The sequence below is a fragment of the Anticarsia gemmatalis genome, chromosome 18 (genome assembly GCF_050436995.1).
Source record: "Anticarsia gemmatalis isolate Benzon Research Colony breed Stoneville strain chromosome 18, ilAntGemm2 primary, whole genome shotgun sequence".
NCBI classification, from domain to species: Eukaryota; Metazoa; Arthropoda; class Insecta; order Lepidoptera; family Erebidae; genus Anticarsia; species Anticarsia gemmatalis.
The window spans coordinates 466,239-489,182 of NC_134762.1; the positions used below are offsets into that span (position 1 = coordinate 466,239).

The 22,944-nt window shown below is 34.4% G+C and overlaps 2 protein-coding genes across 4 annotated transcripts in view; one reads left to right on the forward strand and one right to left on the reverse strand.

Annotated features, from left to right (window-relative positions):
- Mip (Myoinhibiting peptide precursor) overlaps positions 1-17,111 on the reverse strand; it is a 78,696-nt gene extending 61,585 nt beyond the window's left edge. For both annotated transcript variants that reach the window (XM_076126135.1, XM_076126134.1), the window contains exon 1: positions 17,015-17,111. The gene's annotated coding sequence lies outside the window, so the exon portion shown is untranslated. The remainder of the gene's footprint in view (positions 1-17,014) is intronic.
- Positions 1-22,944, forward strand: part of LOC142980636 (uncharacterized) — a 47,849-nt gene that overhangs the window by 17,273 nt on the left and 7,632 nt on the right. The gene's annotated exons all lie outside the window — the stretch shown is intronic.

Below are 22,944 nucleotides of genomic sequence, written 5' to 3' on the forward strand. Positions count from 1 at the left end.
TCGTATAAACAATGTCACGCAGTTCCTTACACACTGAACACGTCATAGTACATCAGTTAAACATGTTTACATCGAGTCACGTCACGTTGTAATCACGGAACATTGTGCTCACTAATATTATTGACACTTCACATAGTACATAAACATCAGAAGAATTTCCTTTAAGTAGTGCATTGACATCTTTTGATTCTTAAGTCGGAATAAAGAGTTTGTCTCTGGCTATTCAAGCTTATGAAAATGAAATTAAATTTGCAAAGTTATGGATACTACCTACTGTTGGGTTACTAAAAGTATAATTATGAAATCTGAAGTTCCAATAGCTAAATTAATAAATAAGTAACTAGCGACTATGCCCAAGTTTCATCGGATTAACCTTAACTTTATATTATTAGTGAAAATCGAGACAGAGAGTTTAGACTTTGTTTTATAACTTGAAGTAGGTAATAATGATAATGTATAGTGATTTTGACAAGGTACCTAATCTCGATTCGAAAACATTTTCTGCATTTTCTGGACGTCAAAAATCAGACTCGTTTTGTTTTGTGTATAAATGTAGTACCAAATATATCTACAATTTAAGACTAAAATATTGAATTGTATCTAAAAATGTCAATTCGTTTTAAATTGCAAGTATGTATGGGATCCGTCGCGACAGTTTGGTATTTAAATACTTGCATACTTCAGAGATCGTCGGGTCCTTTGCTCTCAGTCTGACGAAATACTTCGAGAATTTATTGATATTTCTAGATTGAACTGTTCTTCAATATAACTCATCTTCTTGTTGATAAAATCTAACAATAGAAATGTTAGTTTTATTACTAGCTCCATAGTTCTTGGTTTTAAATGTCAGTGTAATTAATTATTCATACACGAAAATAAGATTTCTTTATGATAGAATTTTCTTTTGCATCTTTACCCGGCTTTAAAATCAAATTCGAAACCTTACAATTACTAAGACAAACTTGGTCGAACATACTTTGCAACTTATAATTTCCTTAATATTTCTTGATAAATCATCCCGACACTTGCCACAAAGTATCACCAAAACAAATCCATGTTTTATTGATATGGCAACATTGGTGGGTAATCACGCGTGTAGTGTGGCAACACTGACAACACTGGCAACTGGGTCATGAGGGAGACAAGATTGATGGCTGACTAGTTGTATACTTGTGTACACAACACATAACTCCGCTTATTTCAAGATATGACGGACAAATTGGATACATCGATGGATATCTTAGATTTCTTTCTTGTTTGACCAACGACAGTGTGGCGAGTTGTTTCAAAATTAATTTCATTTTACTTGAAGGCTTCTAATAGTCATCTGTTTATGATTTTGTGTCAAGCCATTTAAGCAACAAGTATAGTTTTTTAAATTTTACAAGCCGTCGACTGCTGTCCTAATTTATAAAAGCGGGGACCAACTTTTAATGTCACTAACGAAATCCACACAATGTCTTAACCCACTGGACATTTGCTGATCGGCAAGATTATAAAGATGTTATTTTGCTTTAGAACTGAAAACGTAAAGTGTAGTTTATCAAAATCAAACCTCGAAATTTGATGCAATGACTCCTTAATTTCTGTGCCACACGTGTCATAAGCTACATGCTACCCTCACATTCTAAGAGGCTGTTCTTAAATACGTTCATTAAGAGCTCCCGGAGTAATGAGTGAACGTGTCAAGTTCCACGACATTGAACAAACGCCACATCTGTCATGTGCTGCTTAACATGAGGTGTCATTGTTACAGGCATAGGGTGGGCTTTCCGGATAGCCTTGAACCTTGAATTATAGTCATGATAAACCGGTGATTATATTAAGGTACATTCAAAACGTTTCTGGGCCTAGGAATGTTAAATTTTTGGGCATTAGCACTTAGAATTTTACAATTCAAGCCAATATCGTAAAAGTGGTATTGATGCGAGTGGCTCTGCAGGCTTAAGTTAGTTAAAGAAACCGCGTCAAAAATGTAGGCGATTTTCTGTACTAGGTTTCCACAATAAATATATTTTTCATACCAAATAGATCATTTAAACTGCTATAAATAAAAATAGCCTTTAAACCGGAGCCGGGTATCAGCTTTATTCGGACATAACCGCGAACGTTCCTCCGACAAATGATTCACTTAATGAGGGTGTGTGTATATTTAATTTATTTCAGCCCCTGAACAAAATACTCCTGAAAATAAAATAGACTTCAGGTAACGGGCATTTTTCGATGTAAAACGTTCATTTCCCTGAACTATTGACAACGTGCTGAAATGAGTTTCAGTATAATTACGCGTGCCCCTGAATTAATTATAAGTGGAAATTGTTCTCAAATAGCTCTCGCGACCAAAAAGTGTTCAATCGTAGATTTATTGATATAATCGATTAGTTTGAAAGCTTGAGATTTAAATGTGGGAACAAATATTGGATAAAGAAAGTGTAGTGGGCTATAGGAAAATTTTAGGTATGTATGGAAACAAACCGGGATTTACTGTGTATGTAAATGAGAAGGGACATCCGTCAGAGGATACTGAAGGATATATTCTCATATGTACATGGATCTAATCACTGAATGTGGATGAAGTGAATTTGTATGGAAAGATTGGAAGCTTGTAAAGCTTTTGAAAGATAGTGAAATGTGTGACAGTTAGATATAAAGTAATACAGTTCTGCTGTAAAACAATTAACTGCAGTGTGAGCTAATTTATAAGGAACTAAACAAAAATATAAAAGATTGTTCTTCATTAAAATCCTCCAGTAAGGCAGACAAAAGTTTTTTATGTCAAAAAGATCTGTATTTCAGCGGCTCTGTGTTCCGTATAGAAATGTTAATAGCCGAGGAAATAAGAAAAATTGTGCAACTAATGAATCTCGCCACTTCATTAGCAAAAAATATGTTTTAACATACATTGCTGGTTTTGTTGTGTGGCTTCGTAAGTTTTAAGGGTCGGAGCGTTACTTGGAGATGAAAGTCTGCGACAAGCTCGCTGTGGTCGAGGTTTGAGGACATTCTCTCATTAGCGCTGGCATCCTGTACTGTAGAACTTTGTAAAGCCTTTCATTTTTACATTTAACTAAGATAAGAGGCTGTAGCGACACTTAAACAAATCTTAAGCACATTACTCTTACATTTTGTGGTGTAATGTTGTACAGAATTTTTAATGGAACTCTTCTTTGGTCGCCATCATGTTTTATGAGCCAGTTAGCTCTTAGTCATAATGTAGCGCTTAAACCTCGAGGAAGCTGGCTTTAAAAATATTTTCTATTTTTTATCTTCACATTTTTGTGTACAAAATTTAAATACTTTTTTTAGGCAACCTAGTAACAAAGTTGGCTCAGTACTCTATATTTTCACAAGAAAATGCTCAGCGCAAATGACTCTAATCAGGTCATAAGTCGGACCGAAAGGTTGGCAAGCTCACTGATCGTTTACCGACCGGTGAGTACCACCGGCTATGAGCGCCATCGTAACTGATAAAGAAACTAACTCTTTCTATAGCAAAGAATGAACTACATATATTGCTTACATAAGAAACTCTACGTAAAGCATTATTTAGCTTACTATGGTACTAATTTGACATAGCCATTAATCTAACTGAAACATTTAAATGTTCAAGAAAATGTTAAGATTATGGATGAAATTACATTACAGAATTATTTTCAAAATATCCAACTTAATAGCGGGTCCTCTAAAAAATGATATGTCCCATAACGTATAGGCTTCAAATAAAAATTTTCATTGAAATCATCATAACAATAACACAAAGTATTTTTATTTGTTAACTCCCCATCTGCTCGATGCAACAGCCTTCACCTCCGGGGCCCCGGTCCTCGGGGCCCTCAGGGGTCACCGGGGCCCACACAAAGGTGTTCCAGCGAGGGTTTAAACCATTTCCGTGAGAGCTCTCGAGAAAATGTTTGTCGTTCAAAAAAGGTGGGCTAACACTCACAAAATATTATTATATTTTACGTTTTGGTAACTTCACGCCTACCCTTCTTTTATAGCTAGGGTATTTATGCATAGAAACCCAAATTACAAAGGGTATTTTAAAATTTTAGTAAATTTCAAATTTACTGATTTCTATTAACAGTAGACTAAAGTAATAACCCCCGGACCTGTTCAATAGCAAAAAACATGCTTAATAACATTACAAGTGTCCTTAATATTATAATGTCTCGAACGTTATTAAACTCTTTGTTTCACCCGAGAATCAAACTCAAGTTCTCACTTCGCATTATTCCGGGAAATTCGCAACAAAACATTTTTACTACAAACTATTCCTTGTCATTTCGCAGTTCCTTTATTAAATAAAATTCTATTTCCTTCAGAGATTTAATATAAAATATCGGGATATTAAATATCTTGATATTTACTATCGTGATAGTAAAGGTTCTCAGAATATTGCTTGGGGATATATTGTTTATTAAGGACTTTGAAGACGCTCTTTGAACATTGATTTATGTGAAAATTACGACTCAAACGTTGGAGGGAAGGTAACTCGCTTCACTGTCGTAGGTTCGGGATTTTGTAATATCATATACAGTTTCATTTATAAAATATGTCCCATACCGTAATATTTTAACGATATAAATGTTTGCTATGCTGTTCACTTGCTAGGGACGAGCAAAATGGTATTGAAATATTTTATTTTCAACGTTGTATCCAGTACATGGCTACAGAACAGCAACCTCTATGGCACTGAATTAACCGTTAAAATGTGTATATACTCAATTCACTTTTACTTTCTACTAAAGTTTTAAATAAATCAACATATGTATAGAGAAAAGCTCTTGAAAACATAACCCACTCTACAAGTTTCACAATTCAATCCATTGTACAAAGCCACCAATACTTCAATATAGAGTAAAAACCTCCACAACTTGTGACTCTACCAGTTCACACAATGTAGCGCACTTTGTGTCGAGTGCAGTTTCGTGTCGCTCTACATTGTGCTACGAACGGCTACGAACCGCTACGAGGCTACGAGGCTACGGTGCTACGCTAAGTTGTGAACTCATTTACTCGTATGAATCCCGTAGCTGTTAATTCTATTGTTTACTATCTTTCGCCTGAGATTTTGCTAACGTATTTTTATGTACGTGTTACTACAAATCATTGGGCGAGAGAACATTCAAGTGACAGTCAAATTAAATAGAAAATGTTGAAGTTTTTGAACCAATTTTTCTAATTTCACGTTCAATCTTTTGGAACGATGACTACTAAAACATGTTATTATAAAGTCAAATTATATATATTAATAGTTATTGACTGGAATTTAAAAACAAAATAGTAAAAATCAATACGGATTTTATTATTCAAAATAAAGCACCGTTTAAAAACAAACAATAAATAGTGGCGGTTCCTCCCCCAGATTAATGGATTTAAGCCAGATTCATTTTATTTAAAATTCAAACGAGCGCTCGTTATACAGCCGGGAGTCGAACCCACCCCCCGGCGCGTCTTAATTACCCACCACTTCTTATTTGTCGCTCAACGTTTATGGGGTCATTTCGTCAAGATTGAAAACGGGATGAAAATAGTCTTATGCATGGTTGCACATAGCTTATTGCAACTGTAGTCGGTAATAAATAGTAAAGACAGCAATCTATGTCGCAGCTGTTTAATAGATGGGTGATCGGTTTATTATTACATAATTGAGTAACTACGTAAACCTTCGTAGTAATAATAAAGATAGCAGATATACAAAATATTTTAGGCACATGAAAACAATAGCGTATTGTTTTTTTTTTTTTTAACCTTCACATAATATCATATCAATATCAATATCCGTACAAAAATAAATCCCGTGTGAAAAGGTAATAAAGGCTTAGTGACCATTTTGATTACTTCACAACAAACATAAAAACTGCTAAAAAGTAGACGTCTAAAAATTCAGACGTAACAAACAAAAAAACCCGTAGACTAAATGAACGCAGCCGCAGGGCGTTGCTAGTAATAAATCAGAGTACAATTGCGCTCGGCACAACGGTGGGAGCACAGCAGACAGACAGACAGACAGACGTTTATTGCACTCTTACAAATTTATTCATAAATGTACCTGAGACTTGAGAGTCGAGGCTACTATGTGCACCGGTTCAGTACAGGGTTTCTATTTGGTAAAAGATTATCTACCTCTATGTTAGCTGACATGATGTGAATGTGAAATAAAATCGTATTTTATAAACTGACAGTAATGTCAATTTCGAAGGTCGTTAACAGTAGTCAGAAGCTTGAAAGTGTGTAGCTACGCTTGCCGAGGTTGTTCTGTGGATGGGTGACCGACTTAAACGTATCTAGTTCTTCTGTGTTTCGTAAAGACGCGATAAATTGTGGGTCCCGGCTGTCAGTTTCGTAGATCTTAGACAGTCCAGACCAGTAGTCAGAAGCTTGAAAGTCTGACAACCAGTATTACCGAAGGATATCGTGTTATCCAGGTAACTGGGTTGTGGAGGTCAGACAAGCAGTCGCTTCATAAAACACTGGTATTCTCTCCAGGTGAGACTGGAAGCCGACTTCAACATAGTTTGGAAGAAAGGCTAAGCTGATATATGCTGATAATAATGTCACATATTTTATAAACCTTATAGTCTCATTGCATTGCTTGGTAAAGGCTTCCATGGCAGTCTCACATTTGTCAAAAAGTCACCTAATTCGATTAGCCTTAATTGATACAGGCTCGTTTAGATTTCTTTCGTTTCGGAAATATTTAGATGTCATAAGACTAATTTAAAATGTTTTCAAGTTGTCTTACATAGCCTCACCGTTATGTAAGTATATATTGATCTACTAAACAAAAGTCCAAACATATCTAGGCTACCTTTGTGTCCAATACTAAGACAATGAATAGTAAATAATAGGTAAACTAGAATAAAGCCTATTTAATTAAACTAAAATACTCAAAGATGACGCACAATGTTTTAAACGTGCCTATTAATTACCGAAACTTCTATGCGTGTCATTGCCAAGGAACCTACTGTTCTAAGTAATTGTTTCACATTCATTGCTCGCTTTGTTCTTACAAAGTACAATACACGACGGTCACGCGGTTCAATGTATACGTAATTTGGAGGAGTACTCGTTTTAGAGGAGACTGCTTTAGACGTTTGTCACCTTTTGTTGAGAACAATATGATCCTTTCTGTCAAATTACGTGGGTTTTGTTGAAAACTGTCATGTTTGGAGTGTTGCCCACTAATGGCCACGCGTGGGCGCTCATTAGACGTACCGTTCTGTGTACACAATGGGGTAAAACAATGTTACTTGCGTAAGATTAATTTGGGGGTATGTTTCAAGACTGAAACGTCTGTTACAGCGAGAAAATCTTTACAACGACAAATGAACGCTACCTTTCTTAAAACTCGGTTAAGCAAGTCAGCTTACGTACACTATTTCAAATAGCACCTAAATTTAATGACATACCTACACTAGTAGTATTTTTAAATTGCCACATTTTAAGTTTTTGCTAATCTAAAATCACACACAAATCTTCTATACTTGCAAATGAATTTTATACTGTCAGGAATTTCACACACAAACTCATACAACTTCGTACTATATTAGTACCGTGGTGTGTAGTGTGTAGTTCTAATTAGCCGTCTGTTGCATTCCAAAGACTTTAATTACGACTGATATCACATCAGTCGTCTTTTCCTTTTTTCCAAACATTATTAGTATTTGACTGCACTGTCGCCTGCATCTTTGGTTATGTAACAGGTGGAATGTAGATATTACTAGCATTCGAACCAAGGCTGATAGTGAGGGGCTATTTTTTTGGGGTGGGTAACACACAAAAAAAATAGTCCGTTACTTCTGTTTCCGGTTGTCTGTTCCGTCCGTTCTGGACAAGGGTCTCACGAAGGAGGGGTTAAGCATTGAGTAAAAATCTCTACAGCTATGAAGCATGATCATAAACCTTATCTTTAGTGTAGACATGTTATATACACTACTACACAATAACGCTTGTAAAGCCTTCTAGAAGGTTAGAAAACTGCTGATATATACTCCATCCCTTGAATGGTACATGACATGTCTTGTACATACATACATACACTAGTATACATGTATAATAACTCGTCTATAAAGCCTTCAAGAAGGTTAGTAAACTGTTGATGTATCATCACTTAGAGCATACATCTGACGGATATGACATATTATGTCTGGATAGTTTTTACAAAATATGTCTATTTTAGTACCCTTAGCTGTCTGATTAGGCTCTACTAGAGTTGAGAGAGGTTTAGACCTTGGGTCTATGACGCTGGACAAGGAAGGTTAGCATAAGACTTTGTTTTCGCTTTAAAATGGTCGTGATAATATGCTGTGTATTCATTTTATCGATGTGATAATGTTAACGCTGAGCAAAGTAGATTATAATTGATGAAAATTTAATAAATAGATCATCCAATAGGCCTTTAAGCAGCTTGAATGATTTTGCTGCTAATAATTGGCCATGAAGATAAGTAAATGATGTTAATAACATATATAAATCTAATGGCGATTAAAAAGAGTGGCCAGGAGTTTCTTGCCAGCTCTTCTCATTGGCCCTACCTTCCGAACTGGCGGTAAATTCACTCTCTGTATCATTGACTATCATAAGTGTCAGCACTTGACCTAAATGAATAAATGATTTGATTTTGATTTTGATTTTATAAGAACCGTTCAAATAGTTATCATTTATTGCAATAAAATACCTAGTATTCAAATAAAACCATGTTCCCGAAAACCAATCTTTTTTATATACTAACAGAAATGTAGCCCTCAAAAATTTAAAAGGTTTTTTTCGTTTAACATTAGTATGACATTGGTCAGTATCTTGCCTCCATACATCTGAATCCTGGTGTTATATCCCTAATATAATTATAAGTCACGTATATAGTTGAAAGGCGGCAGTTGTCAAACTTGTGGGTCAGTGGACGTGCCGAGATCCCTCACAAACTAACCTCCTCACAGACCCAACTGCGAACATGTTCTATAAAATATGCCGAACTAACTTCTACCCGTAGCGACGTCTGCATAAAAAGATTTCCCGGAATTAAGTATTGTATGTTTTATTCCAGGTTATAAATTATTTGTTTTCCGATTTCATTCGTAATTAATCTGTTAAATAGCTCCGGCGTGGTTTTTTTTAAAACACTTCGGACGTACTCTGCGTTGTTTAAAGACATACACTTAGGTTAGGTTAGGTTAGTTTTACTGCTTATACATTAAAATCAAATAACCTATCCGACGGATAAAGTGACTGCAATTATATAAAAGTAACAGGCAAAATTGCACTAGCGGGCTTAACACGTATATCGGTTGACAACCAGAGAACATTAAATTGATGGTCACTATATAGCACATAGCTGCTTTGAAGAAACGTATTAATCACTATAATCTAAGGCAGAAAACAATGTACAGCATATTGATTAACTAAACGATACTTATGCAAAGGTATAAAACCGGGGATTAACATACATCCAAATTAACAATAAAATAATCCTAGGACTATAAAACATTATTCCCAAACTACTACAACGACAGCGGTCCCCACAAACACGGGAAGAGCAATAAAGTGCACGTTGTCGGTCACGTCACGTCACTGCCGTGTCCACAACGTCCGAGTGACCGCCGTGGCGTAATGACGTCACATATGTACATTCTGTTAGCTGACGTGATGACCATCATGATTGTTTCGGAGTACCTACTTTGTTTTAAATAGTAGCAATAGCGGAGTAGTACAAGCTAGTTGTTTAAGGTTTAAAACCTAGGCAGATACCAGGTTTTGATAAGTTATATGTATCTGTATGCTACCGTGTGTTTCTTTGTACTCTTTATACGTTGGAACGACTGAATTGACATCGATGAAAACTAGCATAAAGATAGAGTTAACAAAAGGCTACATTCATTTAAAAAAAATTACCCCAACGAACTTTTGGAAGGAAATGTGGGGGCCTCAAAATCTATAGTTAAAAGCAAGTAATAAAGGACTTAGATTTTGTCTCGTTTTGGAAATCAAGTTTTATGTCAGCTTTTTCGAAACACAAATCAGCATTTAGAATAACGATATATTTTATCAAAGCTTTGCAACTTCCGATGTTAGAAAAGGATAACCATTCATACAATATATAACTATTCTTGATAGAATTTGGATCGCTTCAGTATACGACAGTTGTCTAGAATATAAGATACAGTTATTATATCAGTGGCGAGCCGTGAGAATATAAATAAGTGATAAGGCACAGGTGTGGCAGATATTTACTTTTAAAACATTCCGCACTTGATGTATTCATACGAAATATTACCACTGAATGTGATATGTTGATGTTTATTTAATGTCAAATCTGTGAAGGATAATTTCACAATAAAATATAATTATTCTGTGTTATATTAATGCATTGTCTTGTTAAAAGTGATGATGGTTTAATAGTTAACGCTTTAGATTTATAATTGTAAGGTCGTCATATCATATTGCTTTTTTCAATTTAACTTATTATGCAACCCTTAACGCAAATAACAATCTAAAATTACGATCTCTATGCGATCAGAACTAGGCACCATTAGGACACCTATGGTTTCTTTTATTCGAATTTGGTAGGGCACAATTTTAAGGTTATAAAAATTTCTATGTTACTAAACTGAATAGCTCAAATATTGCCCGAAGCCAATTGTAGATAGTAAAGAATCTCTTACTCCAGCAAAAACTTATATGCACTGTATTTTAAACTAAGCTCTACACAAAGATTGATGACCGCCAAATCGTTTAATTCTAAACAAAATCGTAAGGATTTCAAAGACAAATGGCAGTACAATAAGTAGAAATAAAATGATTGATCTATCTCGAGTAGAATCAAGTAAATCTGATCAGTTTTGATTGATGGGAGAGCCTGAGACAACGCCGGGCGATGGAACCTTGTCGCAATTATATCGATACAACTTTTCTAATTGTTTTATTGAATAAAGATTTAAATTCATTACGTTCCTTCAATGTCTTGAATCATTTATTTTGTTCAATATCTTTACTAAGACTTTTGGACATTATCCTACAGGTTAATTTGAGGTTAAGACTAAGTTCGCTTTTAGTAACAGGTAAAATAAAGTAATATGCTGAGTTGTATATTTGAGAGTGGTATGTTTATTTCGCTTTCGTCACGGCTAAATGGCTGAACCGATATAGTTAATGTTTGCAAACTGATTTATCATGATCATACGCTGGGAAAAGATCCAATAATATATTTATTTTTTCATTAATTTTTAATCACTCTGACAACAAAAAGCAAATGAACATGATAAAAAGTACTGGTATGTGCAGGTAATAGTAAGTGAATACGGCAAATAAAATCTGTATTGTATTGTGGTATTATATAGCTTTACATGTAACATGTTACGATGTTACGTACTCGTAACGTTTCAGGTTTATAACCGCGGTGTAACTACTATATACCTCCCACCGATATTCTATGTAAAAGATAAGGAACATAAAGTCTATGTGAAAACTAAGCTGAATAAGGAAGCTTAACTTGAAAACTGATTTTCACAAAATAATAAGTAATTTGTGACAGTAAGTAGATAGCAAGGTGCTTATAACCAGGTAAACGATCTGTGCGTAATGCAACCGTTGGCGCCGGCATTTTATAGATGGGTGACCGCATATTGAAATTTGAACTGAGCGTCTCCGTGCTACGGAGGACACGTAAAAAGTTGTTGTCAATTAAGATAACAGCCGTTAAGCCACGTCAAAGGCCTTTCGGGCTTGAGCAACTTTGACACTAGGTTGACCACTAACCATACGATAGATAGATAGATAGATAGTAGATAGCGGTTGGTACGTGATCCTGGGTTCGATGTCTGTATCCAGTAATGCTCTTAATTATTTTCCAATGATTCTCAACAGTAAGTTATTACCTACGGATTTAAAAGACTCGAAACCTGCACGAAGATACTTTTATGATAAGATAGTTAATAATATCTTTATCAACGAATCATGTAAATGGCTTTATATAAATAAATGAAAAGCACTCCAATAAATAACTATCGTATTGTTTTAAAACTACAAACGGAATTAAGTTCAAAGGTTCATTGTAATTAGAGCGACTATCAAAAAGATAATATTAGGTGTTCCATAAATAACAGGTATTGACATTAGTACCTAGTACTGTGTACTATAGCCCGACAACTTAGTAGAAAGCCTTGGCATGCACGACTTATGTGTTGTTAATTTTTATTGAAATAAAAGTATTTTCCATTAGTGGTAACAGATAAACATAATAACAGATAATTTTAGTGTAGATCGTTATTTAACGTTCTGAGTCAATCAGACTAGCCTTTCTTTCAAATATGTTGGACACGGCTTCCAGTTGCACCGGATGCAGTTGAATACCAGTATTTCACATGGAGAGACTGCCTATCGGACCTCCACATCCCAGATACCTGGGTTATAACACGCCACGGTAAGGCTGGTTGTCAGACTTTCAAGCTTCTGACTATTGTTAACTACTGTCTAAAATCTTCAAAAACGACAGTTAGGACTCACAAATTAACGTGCCTTACGTAAGCTGCCTCAATACGTATAAGATGGTCACCCATCCACAGAACAACCTCGGCCAGCGTAGCTTAACTTCAGAGATCAATCCATGCGGCTGTTGTTACTCAGCCACGTGGTCCTATTCTGCATAATTTCAAAATAGACTAGCTGTATCAATCCGGCCACCGCTGGCAACTTCATAAGCCTACAGTTACTGAAGTTTAAAATTCTAAATTTTATACACTTTTGTCAGCTTTACTTACAAGCCTTGCTTACAAGGCTCTATACTAAGTTGTTGTATTATAGTACTGAAATAAACTATATTGTTACACGTGTCAATATAATTGATGTTTTTAAAGGTGGCACGTAATCTACGATGACAGTACGTAACGCCCACATTAAACATCTAATTATATTTACTAACTATATTTGAAACAAATCAAGCCTCTTATTATCAAGTTATGACAATATTAAAATTTATTTTTGTAAACTAATCTACTAGTACAGAAGTTTTGTTAAGAATATGTACGGTTACCTCTCGAAACTATTAGTTGATTTTATAATAACTTCATTATAAAAATATCTTTATCACATAAGAATATGACAACGAGTTAAGACATTTTAACACCTCACTAAAAAAGGGGTGTTATATGTTTCGTACTTTAACATTTTTCACTAACCCCTACTCTCAAATGGTCCTATTTAACAGTAAAAGAGAAGAAAATCTTTATTATCGTTTGTTAAAAGTTGGAAATATTTGAGTTTTTTACACATAGACAGACACAGTTTTATAAAAAACTGTCAATAGTAACCTACTTATCGTTTCTTCCTACGTTCAATATTTTAGTGCCGCGATAAAACCGAAACTATAAATAACAGGAATAATAACGAGACCGTTTTGTGAACAAATAAAACGGCGTCTCTATCACGACATGTAAATGTTGAGGCGAACATCTCAATCTGCTGTGACCCTTGAAATATAACGCGATATTATATAACTATGTATGAGACATATGCGGACAAACTTTCATCCTTTACCTACTGAAGGGTTGATTTTAAAAAGCGCTGTAAATCTCTTATTGTCGAAACGTTAAAATAATAATGATGAAATTTATCATGGATATAATTGAAGACCCAGTGTGCTTTTTTAAAATCGCAATCCTAAAGGGGCTGAAATAGCGGACGAAACAGAGTAGTTATGAGGAGTTGCAAAGATCGGTTACTTCGAATGTAGAATGGTCAGTTTATAAGTAAACTAGCTGACCCGCGCAACTTCGCTTGCGTCACCTAAGAGAATGGGTCAAAATTTTCCCCGTTTTTGTAACATTTTTCGTTGCTACTCCGCTCCTAACGACCGTAGCGATGTTATATAGCCTATAGCCTTCCTCGATGAATGGGCTATCTAACACTGAAAGAATTTTTCTAATCAGACCAGTAGTTCCTGAGATTAGCGCGTTCAAACAAACAAACAATCAAACAAACAAACAAACTCTTCAGCTTTATAATATTAGTATAGATTTACTGAAATTCAATCCAAGTTTAATTTCAAATATACAGTTATAGAATTCACAAAAACTTTTGACTCTATAAAAACAATAGCCTTATACAGTTACATATTATCATTGACTTTTTTTATAGTACGATAAAATATGAAAATGCACTAAATAGTGATATTTGTAAATTGAGGTGCACTGAGGTGTGCAGAGTGACAGTACTCACAGTCAGTCACAGTTCACCGACACAATCGAATTACTCACTCGTTTCATAGCTCTCACATATTTATACATATTCTACCTGTAAGCGTATCAAATACGGGAATTTGTATTTTAAGTCCATGTTCATATACATAAACGCGAAAGTCTGTCTGTCCATTCGTCCCTTTGTTACACCCACACGATTCTGAATTCTGATAGCCGAGGATCTGGGATAAGGATAAGCTATTTTTCTTTTATGGTTACCTTAAGCGATTGAAATAGGAGAAAAATTAAACGTGATCATATTTTAAAATGTGGATAGAGCTAATTGAGATCCTAGCAAGTGAAGTTTTCTCTTCCTAACCGTTAACAGGACAGCGCATCGCAATGACACATATAATTTCGACACAGTTTTCATGTATTAGTTGCAGCAATAAATAGTACGAGTTTATTCTTTAACCTTATACCAAACTTTATACCAAAATTGTAGGAAATATGTCCTATTTCAATTTCTCTTCTTAAATTCTAGGTAACAAAAGCCGTGTCTTAGCAATACACCGAACGAGTCATCAAACTCCAGACTTACTAAGAATTTCTTAACAGAAATACCCACATTTTATCCGTTCCCCTTTAATTTAAAGTTTACTACTGTCCTAAATACCGATGTATTTTGACCGAAACGTGGATCAAAAATGATTTCACTCTTTCGAAACCTAATATATACGTGTGAAAGCTTTTCAGGACAGATGTACGTTTGTCACTCTTTCACCTTAAGCTGTTAAAAGGATTTTCATGAAATTTTACACATTGGACAGTCTATAAACCAGATTAACACATATAACAGTTTATTCCGGGAATTTTTCATTCAAACATAGTTGTGAGCGAAAGCTTATAAGTAAAATTGAAAAGTAGCGGACAATGACTATCAGTTATACCTAAAATTGTAATATTACTTAGTAACTTTAGATGTATACAGAAAAAATAAGATGCTTAGAAGAGTAACTTAGTAAGACTATCCAGAACACATTTTGGAAAAACTTCTATAACACTGAGTGGAGCCGCCCCCTGGGGGACAGTGAAGGGTTGGAGAGTTAAATAATACAATAAGATGTTCATTTGTTTAATGGAAGAAATTTAACCGCGTGAAAAATTAATAGCTATCGTTCAAATGAAATTGGCTTCAGTATATACAATTCTGAATTACGTTGAGCGGCTTTTGGTGATTGTGTTGGTATTAAATATTTTACACTTTGAGGTGTCACTTGGATTGAAAAATATGTGTAGAATTTTTGATAAGAGCATTTAAATAAATATATAAAGGAAAGGTTCTGTTATTTTTTTACATAAATGCTATTGAATTATCGGTCAATAATACTAGTCTGCTGTTGTTTTATCGGTTAAGATTGTTGGTTCGCCGTTCTTAAAATGTTGCACAGAGGTAAGATAATTCGGAATATTTTCGTGGCCATCCTTTTAAGGAAATTCTGAACAAGGAATAAGTTTAACATGTCATAGTAAAACGCGATATATTGTAGTGTTGTAGAAAATGTAGTTATAAATTACTTAGCAGTTAAAACAGTTTAAAAAAAATGGAGTCTAACAGGCTCGCTATTTTATAAAAACTGAGTTCGCAAAAGAGTTTTATTTACTAAAAATATGAAAAGAGGGACTCCCTTTATCATTTTTAGAAGAAAAATTGACGTTTTAAGTCGAAAAGTAGTTTTATAATGAGTTTTCAAAGTTTTGGCGATAAATTCACAAACGCTTGTGAATGTCAGGGGAGGCAGAGATGTCAAAACAGGCACAATTAAACAATGAGAGCAGCACTTCATTAAACCGATTAGTACCGAGTTCGATATCGATTTTAATTAACAAACTGTCTGTAATCATTTTAATTAGCTTCCGAGAAAAACTTGAGTGTCCGTTTCAAAATTGTGTTTGGAATTCAATCGTTTTATTTTTGTATGAACTTTGTGATATTGTCTAAAAGTAAATTTATATTTTTATTATGATTAGACCTTTTCTTCCCATTAAATTGGAAAGCGAAAAAATGTATTTTGTCGAATAAATTTTTTCAAACAAGCTATTGTAAAATTTTTGCTTTTAATATACTGCAAGTAAAATATACGTATTTAAATAAACACGTTCAAATTCTTTAAATGTTTATTATTCGCAAAAGTATTCTATTTTTGCTACTGAAAATAGTGACAGATTTCCTTCATTCTATATCAAGAGAAGGATATTATAAAATATTTCAGTGAAAATGAAACACGCTCGAGTGAATAGAAAAGCGGATACTGCTACGAATTCGTAGCGGATGCTACGCGACGTAGAGCGGCCGTAGCCGCGTAGCGCACTAAATTTAATTTAAATTGTCGTCTAAATGTGTATTATTTAATTTAGTCTTCAAAGTAGTTAGCATTTTAGTCATTTCGTTAGTTTTAGGGAGCATTTGTATATTTCGGTCGCGATATTTCAAGCAAGATTTATATATTTTTGAAAATGTGTAGTGTTCATTCGAAATATATTCTTTTTTTTATTTGTTCTACGGGATCATTAAATGAGACTTACAAATATTTGAATTGTGTAAAAATTACTATATACATTTACAATTAGCCAAATTCCGAGGAAAAAAAATCCAACCTAACTAATTTTGCAAAAGCTATCAAGATTTTTTTTTACGTGAATAAACGTTTTAATTCGACATTTTCCTAATTCCTACCTTCAAAACCCCCAAAATAATTAAACAAAACCTATTTCCTACCTACCAAATACGCTAGAAAACGTATTAAATTATATTCAACCCCCAATTTAAAGAATAAACTTACCGTGTAACTCGACGTAAAGTTTGTGTGAAGGAACGACGAGCGCCTGGATGTGAAGAGCGGTGGTGACTGTTCCTTGCAGCCGCCGCGAAGCCTTATATACCCGGCCAGGGCGCGGGGGCGACTGGGCGGGGCCTCCGCTGACTCCTCCCCATTTTGACAGCACATCTGATGACGTAGGTTTACGTCACTGATCTCAACACACACATCGAGAATAGAGGGAATACTTTCTGAATTCGTTTGGGTAATTGTGAGGTTGTTGAGGCTGATATTTAGATGGGTTGCTGATTTTATGTGATTGCACAGGCTTTAATTACTAATTAAATTGTTAATTCACGTCATAGAAAATACCTTTTTTACCTTTTATTCTTGGTACTATATTTTCTATCAGTGCTACAAAAATCAGATGCATTAATGTCGTACTTGCCTATCAGAAAAGTGAAAAACGCTTGTTCATTGGTGATTAAAGGGACAAATAATTATTGTATACAGCCTTATGCAAACCAATGCTTGTATACAGGTGGTAATACCGCACATGAGTTACTGAACAAAGCGACACTTGATAATTTAATTACATAATTATGTCACTTTAAAAGTGTTAGCTGTGTCCTATAGCTACACTCGCAAAAGTGATAACTTTACTATCATAGATTATAGTGTGATGTTAGATAGCCTAAGGCATTTTTAAGAATGCGGCAATCATACGCTATTTATTTTTAAGATCTATCTGTTAGTTTCATAGTGTTTAAAATGAACCAAAAGCTGTATAAATGTCTATCTACTGTATGAGTGTTTCGATATAAAATTGGATTCAAATGGTCAATATTGATATTGTTGGCAACTCGTTGTGAAATTGAAAAGTCAGCGGCTTTTGTTTTAACATTTTATTACCAGAGTAAATATAGATTTTAATCCAATTTCGTATAGTAATTGGTAAAGGCTCATCATTAAGTTTACCAACATGTACTGACATGAATTACAACATATTCTTACGATATACATATATTTCAAATGTTCTATTTTTTTATATATATTCTATATTTAGTATGCAAATTCCCCAATCCGCACTTGGCCAGCGTGGTGGACTCGTGGTGGTCCCCTCCCTCATTACAGGAGGAGACCCTTGCCCAGCAGTGGGACATTAATTGGTTAAATTTATTTTTTAATATATCCCTGTTTTATGTATATTACATTTGTACAAATCAGCCTAGATTAATGATATTTTCTCCTACTGCTTCCTTATCGGCACCCGGCCTCATTAGAATATTGATAGCCATCTTGTAATAGTGTAAGTTTAGAGGCTCGGATGTATGGAAAAAGTTAACAGACCTCAGTGTCGCGAAGAACATGAAATCTTACATTTACCGGAGTACTATACTACTTGGATATGAAAGCGAGAGAATGAGAGCTTATGGTTTATTTTAAACAAATCAGCTATAATAGTAATTACAAACTCAAGAACTGCTGAAAATCAAATCACAAGGAATACACTTGAAACTCTTTAATGTATTTAAATGACACATATTATATTAGGTCGGGGAAAAAGTCTTTTTGTATAATAGTATGTATGGACTTGTAATAAAATCATAAAGATTTATAAATTATGGTAAAATATTTAAAAAAAGTGGTTTAAAAGACATTTTTTATAAAACTCAAAGCCTTAAGCGGATGGAATGTTATAGCATCGACATAAATATATTTGATTTGCTTTTAATTTTGTTGTGTGATCCTTAATTAACCCTTCTATAAAACACGTTATTTTTGAGTGTAAGGTACGATGAACTCTTAGTCGATAGATCAGGTAACAAGTTGAAACGAGTCGCGAACGCTCGAGGCTGGTGAGTTGACGGAAACTTAAGGAATTTCAATCAACATTCCAACCAGGTTCCTTGTACAGAACACCATCGATTATTCTAGCGGATTTATACAAGAAATTTGCGCTGTTTGAGACTTTTGAACTCATAATTGGCTGTTTCAGAATATTGTTCTTATTTGTTATTGGTTCGTATCCCACCCGGGACAAATCTTTGTGTGATGAGCACGGTATATGTTTATCAGTTATTTCGTTACCATAGTACTTTGTTTGGAATCAAATGACCGTGTGTGAGTCATCCAATAATATATTTTTATTTATTTATCTTTAGTTACATACATAGGCAACCTGCTTTCACAATCTCTATACTATATTTCTACTAACTCTAGTTCTATTTCGTAACCGGCGGCCATGTATGACAACATGTATGGATGCGAATGAAGCAAGGAAAGTTTGTAGTAGGAGTCTCTGCCTACCCCTATTATTATATTATATATTTTTGTATTTATGTGTTTCAACCTTTAATTGCATATACAATTGAAGAAAAATTAAAATAAGTGCGAATGTGTCGCGACAGCTCGTAAACCGTATCGTAAAGTTAACTGGTGGTAATGTCCATGCACTGGGCGCGATCGTTTGATCACCCATCTACTGGTTAATTGATGACAATGCTACCTACTAATGATAGGGTGACTGTAGTTTATCATAAGAAATAAAATTGCTCAGATTTTTTTAAAGACTACTCCCGCTCTATGATTTTTTCTTGTGTCGCGGGGACTTTTACAAACATACAAACAACGGACACAAATTACAACCAGCCCTGAAACATTATTTTTTTGTGGATCTCACAAATAATTGTTCCGTGTGGGAATCGAACCCACGACCTCCCGACGCAATGGTAGTGGCGTGGCGACCTAAACCACTGTGCCACGGAGGCAGTCAAATTAAAGATACCGTAAGTTTTTCCCTAAATTCTCGAGTGGAACGTAGTAATTTATGTATATCAACTATGGTAGTCTAGAGTTTGATGACGTGCCCAGTGAATGGCCATAAGCTCGCTCCCTTTTATATAGGACTAACATCGTAAACGGTGAAATGCAGGTTTATTTCATGCCCTCACTATGCCCCACACACAAATTTCAATTGAACAACATTAAAATGTGGCCGATTTATAAAATCAACGAATAAATCCTTCGGACTTATTCTATCTTCCAACCCCTGTAACAATTGAAAAATAGTTCATAACAGTATGTAACCTATACATACTATCCATACCAAGATTTTATCAATATATTGTAACTTCTCTAACGCATTAGTCTTAGTGACTGTAATGTTAGATGTAAGTGTGTGATAAATAAATAAATAAAAAATAAATAAAACCAATTCGCTACTGTTAGTCGGTAGCTTTTAACCTGTTTTCACATAATATCAAGTATAGCGTACACCTGCGAAGCTTTTGCACAAAAAATAAGAGTAATATCACAAATCATACTCGAAATAATAAGGTGAACCGGGTCGGCAGTACAATGTGTTCACATTAGCGACTAACGTCACGTCGATAGTCAACTATCGGCAATTATCGGCGCACTTCACTCACGTTATTGCTACACTTTTGGCGCTAAGTGTACATCATACAGGGCTGACAAGTACACAGACGTAACGTGCAACAAAAAAAATATTATTTTTATACTTTTTTGAGATATTTGATACATATGCGTTACGATTATTCATCGACTACTGATCGTACAATAATTGATTTTATGATTTCCAACTAGTTTAAAGTTTAGTTATGTGGTCGATAAATTTCTCCCATAAGAATTTTTTTGTTTGTATGAAAATATATTTTATTTAATGTATTTTTTTTCAATCGTTACTTTTTATGTTTATCTTTACTATTGTATAATTTGTTATTAAAGAATGGGACCTTTTAGCACAGGTATATCTTTTACTCAAAAGTTATATTTATCATTCTATTAGAATTTCAATACTGTACAATGTCTCGATTACTAACCATTAAGCTTTTCATATTCAATTAAGTTAAATAACATTTTGTACACAATATCGTAAAGAACATTTATTAAAACATATATTTTTAGCGCACGTGTCAGCCCTATTCACGGAATGAGTGGAAGCCGGCAGTTAAGACCAATTGAGTCGGTTATGGCATACGATTAAATATTTTATTTAGTTTCCATTACCACACATATACCGTCGCCGCGATATAAACACCTATATAACTAGCTGAAACACGCCATTGTATCAGAAACTAGCGAAGGAGCCGCTACTAAATGTGACTATTATTATAATATTGTACGAAAATCTGACAACGAATTTCGTAATTTTTAGTTTCAATAGTACTTGTAGCCGAGAAATTCTTAAACTTTTTTTCGTGTGTGTTAGATGTATTTTAATTGTTATTGTACTTTGGTTGCTTATATTAGACTTTAAACTATAAAATATGTCATTTAATTATCATTTCAGATGTAAGTCTGAAATCTGTTCTGAGCAACTAAAATTCAAACTATCTGACAAAAAAGGAAGGCAATTGACAAATCTTTGTTATACACTTTCAAAATTAAATCAAAAAGTTTTCATCAACAAACAAATTTAAATAATCTATTAAGATCCTTTATAAACTTGACTGTCATGAACAACAATTCACTTCAAAATACAAACAATATACATACACTACAATTAGCGGTTATAATCAAACTAGTATAACAATACATACACGTATCACTAAAACAAACAGACTGACAGACAATCGTGCTCATTCGTGGTTACTCATGGTTACACGTGGTTACTTGTGGTTACTCATGGTAATTGACGGTCATTTAGTGTCAATGTGACCACAACACACAAGTTAATCTGTGGACATACTTGATTAGTAACAGACTGTTCTCGTAAGGATGTGTACTCACTGATGTGTAAGGAATAATAACTCATTCTGTATTGAGTAGGATCAAACCTAATTATATAAAAAAAAAGTACTGACTGCCACCGTAGCGCAGTGATTAAGGCTACCACGCCGCTACCATCGCGTCGGGAGGTCGTGGGTTCGATTCCCACTCGGAACAATTAGTCTTTGTGTCTGTTGTCTGTATGTGCGGGAATTGTCTTTTTTACAAATGAATTGAGAATTGAAAAAGAAATGAGTAGAAACGGAACCCTATTACTAAGCCTCCGCTGTCTGTCTGTCTGTCACCAGCTGTACCTCATAAACCTAAAGCTAGGAAGCTGAAATCCTCACAAATTATGTATTTCCGTTGCCGATAAATCATGGAAATACAAAAAAAATTAAATGTATAATAAGGGGGTCCCAATATAATAAACGAAACTATTGAGCGTCGAAAGTTAAAATCTGGTTTGAAGATTCCTTAGACGTGTAAAGAAGCACTAAGAGATGATTTTTGGAAATTCCCTTCAGGCAAAGCCGTGGGCGCAAAGCTAGTACAAGTATGAAATATGTGTTTCAAATGTTACAGGTCATAGTGTCAGTGTACACTAACCCTAACACCATAATCTTCGAAGCTCATTTGTATCATAAAACATTGATTTACAAGCTCTTTGGTTTTATCACGACTCTTAGGTCGTGGGTTCGATTATGGATAGTTCAATAACATTACGTTTTATGTTTTTATTAGGATCACCGTTATATAGCTTTTACAAAATATATGATGAAAAATGTGGTGGACTGAAGGTCTAACACCTCTTTCATTTCAAGTTGCCCATGCCCAATAGTGGGACAATAAAAGGCTATAATTATTTATATTAAACCAACTTTTACCCGCGACTTCGTCCGCCACCTGAATTTTCCAATGCGTCATTTTCCCGGCGTAAATAGTAGCCTATGTCCTTTCTCGGGTATCAAAATATTTCCATACAAAATTTCATGCAAATGGGTTCAGTAGTTTACGCGTGATTGAGTAACAGACAGACAGAGTTACTTTAGCATTTATAATATTAAATAAGTATAAATATATATTATAAGCAATAATAAGTATATAAGTATAGATTTATGGTCACCTGTAATTTATAAAGTTCTTTAGACAGTAATCCTGAGTTATTACCAGGCTTTCAATAGTGGTTTGTAGCAAAGATACTGGTAATCGTTAATTAG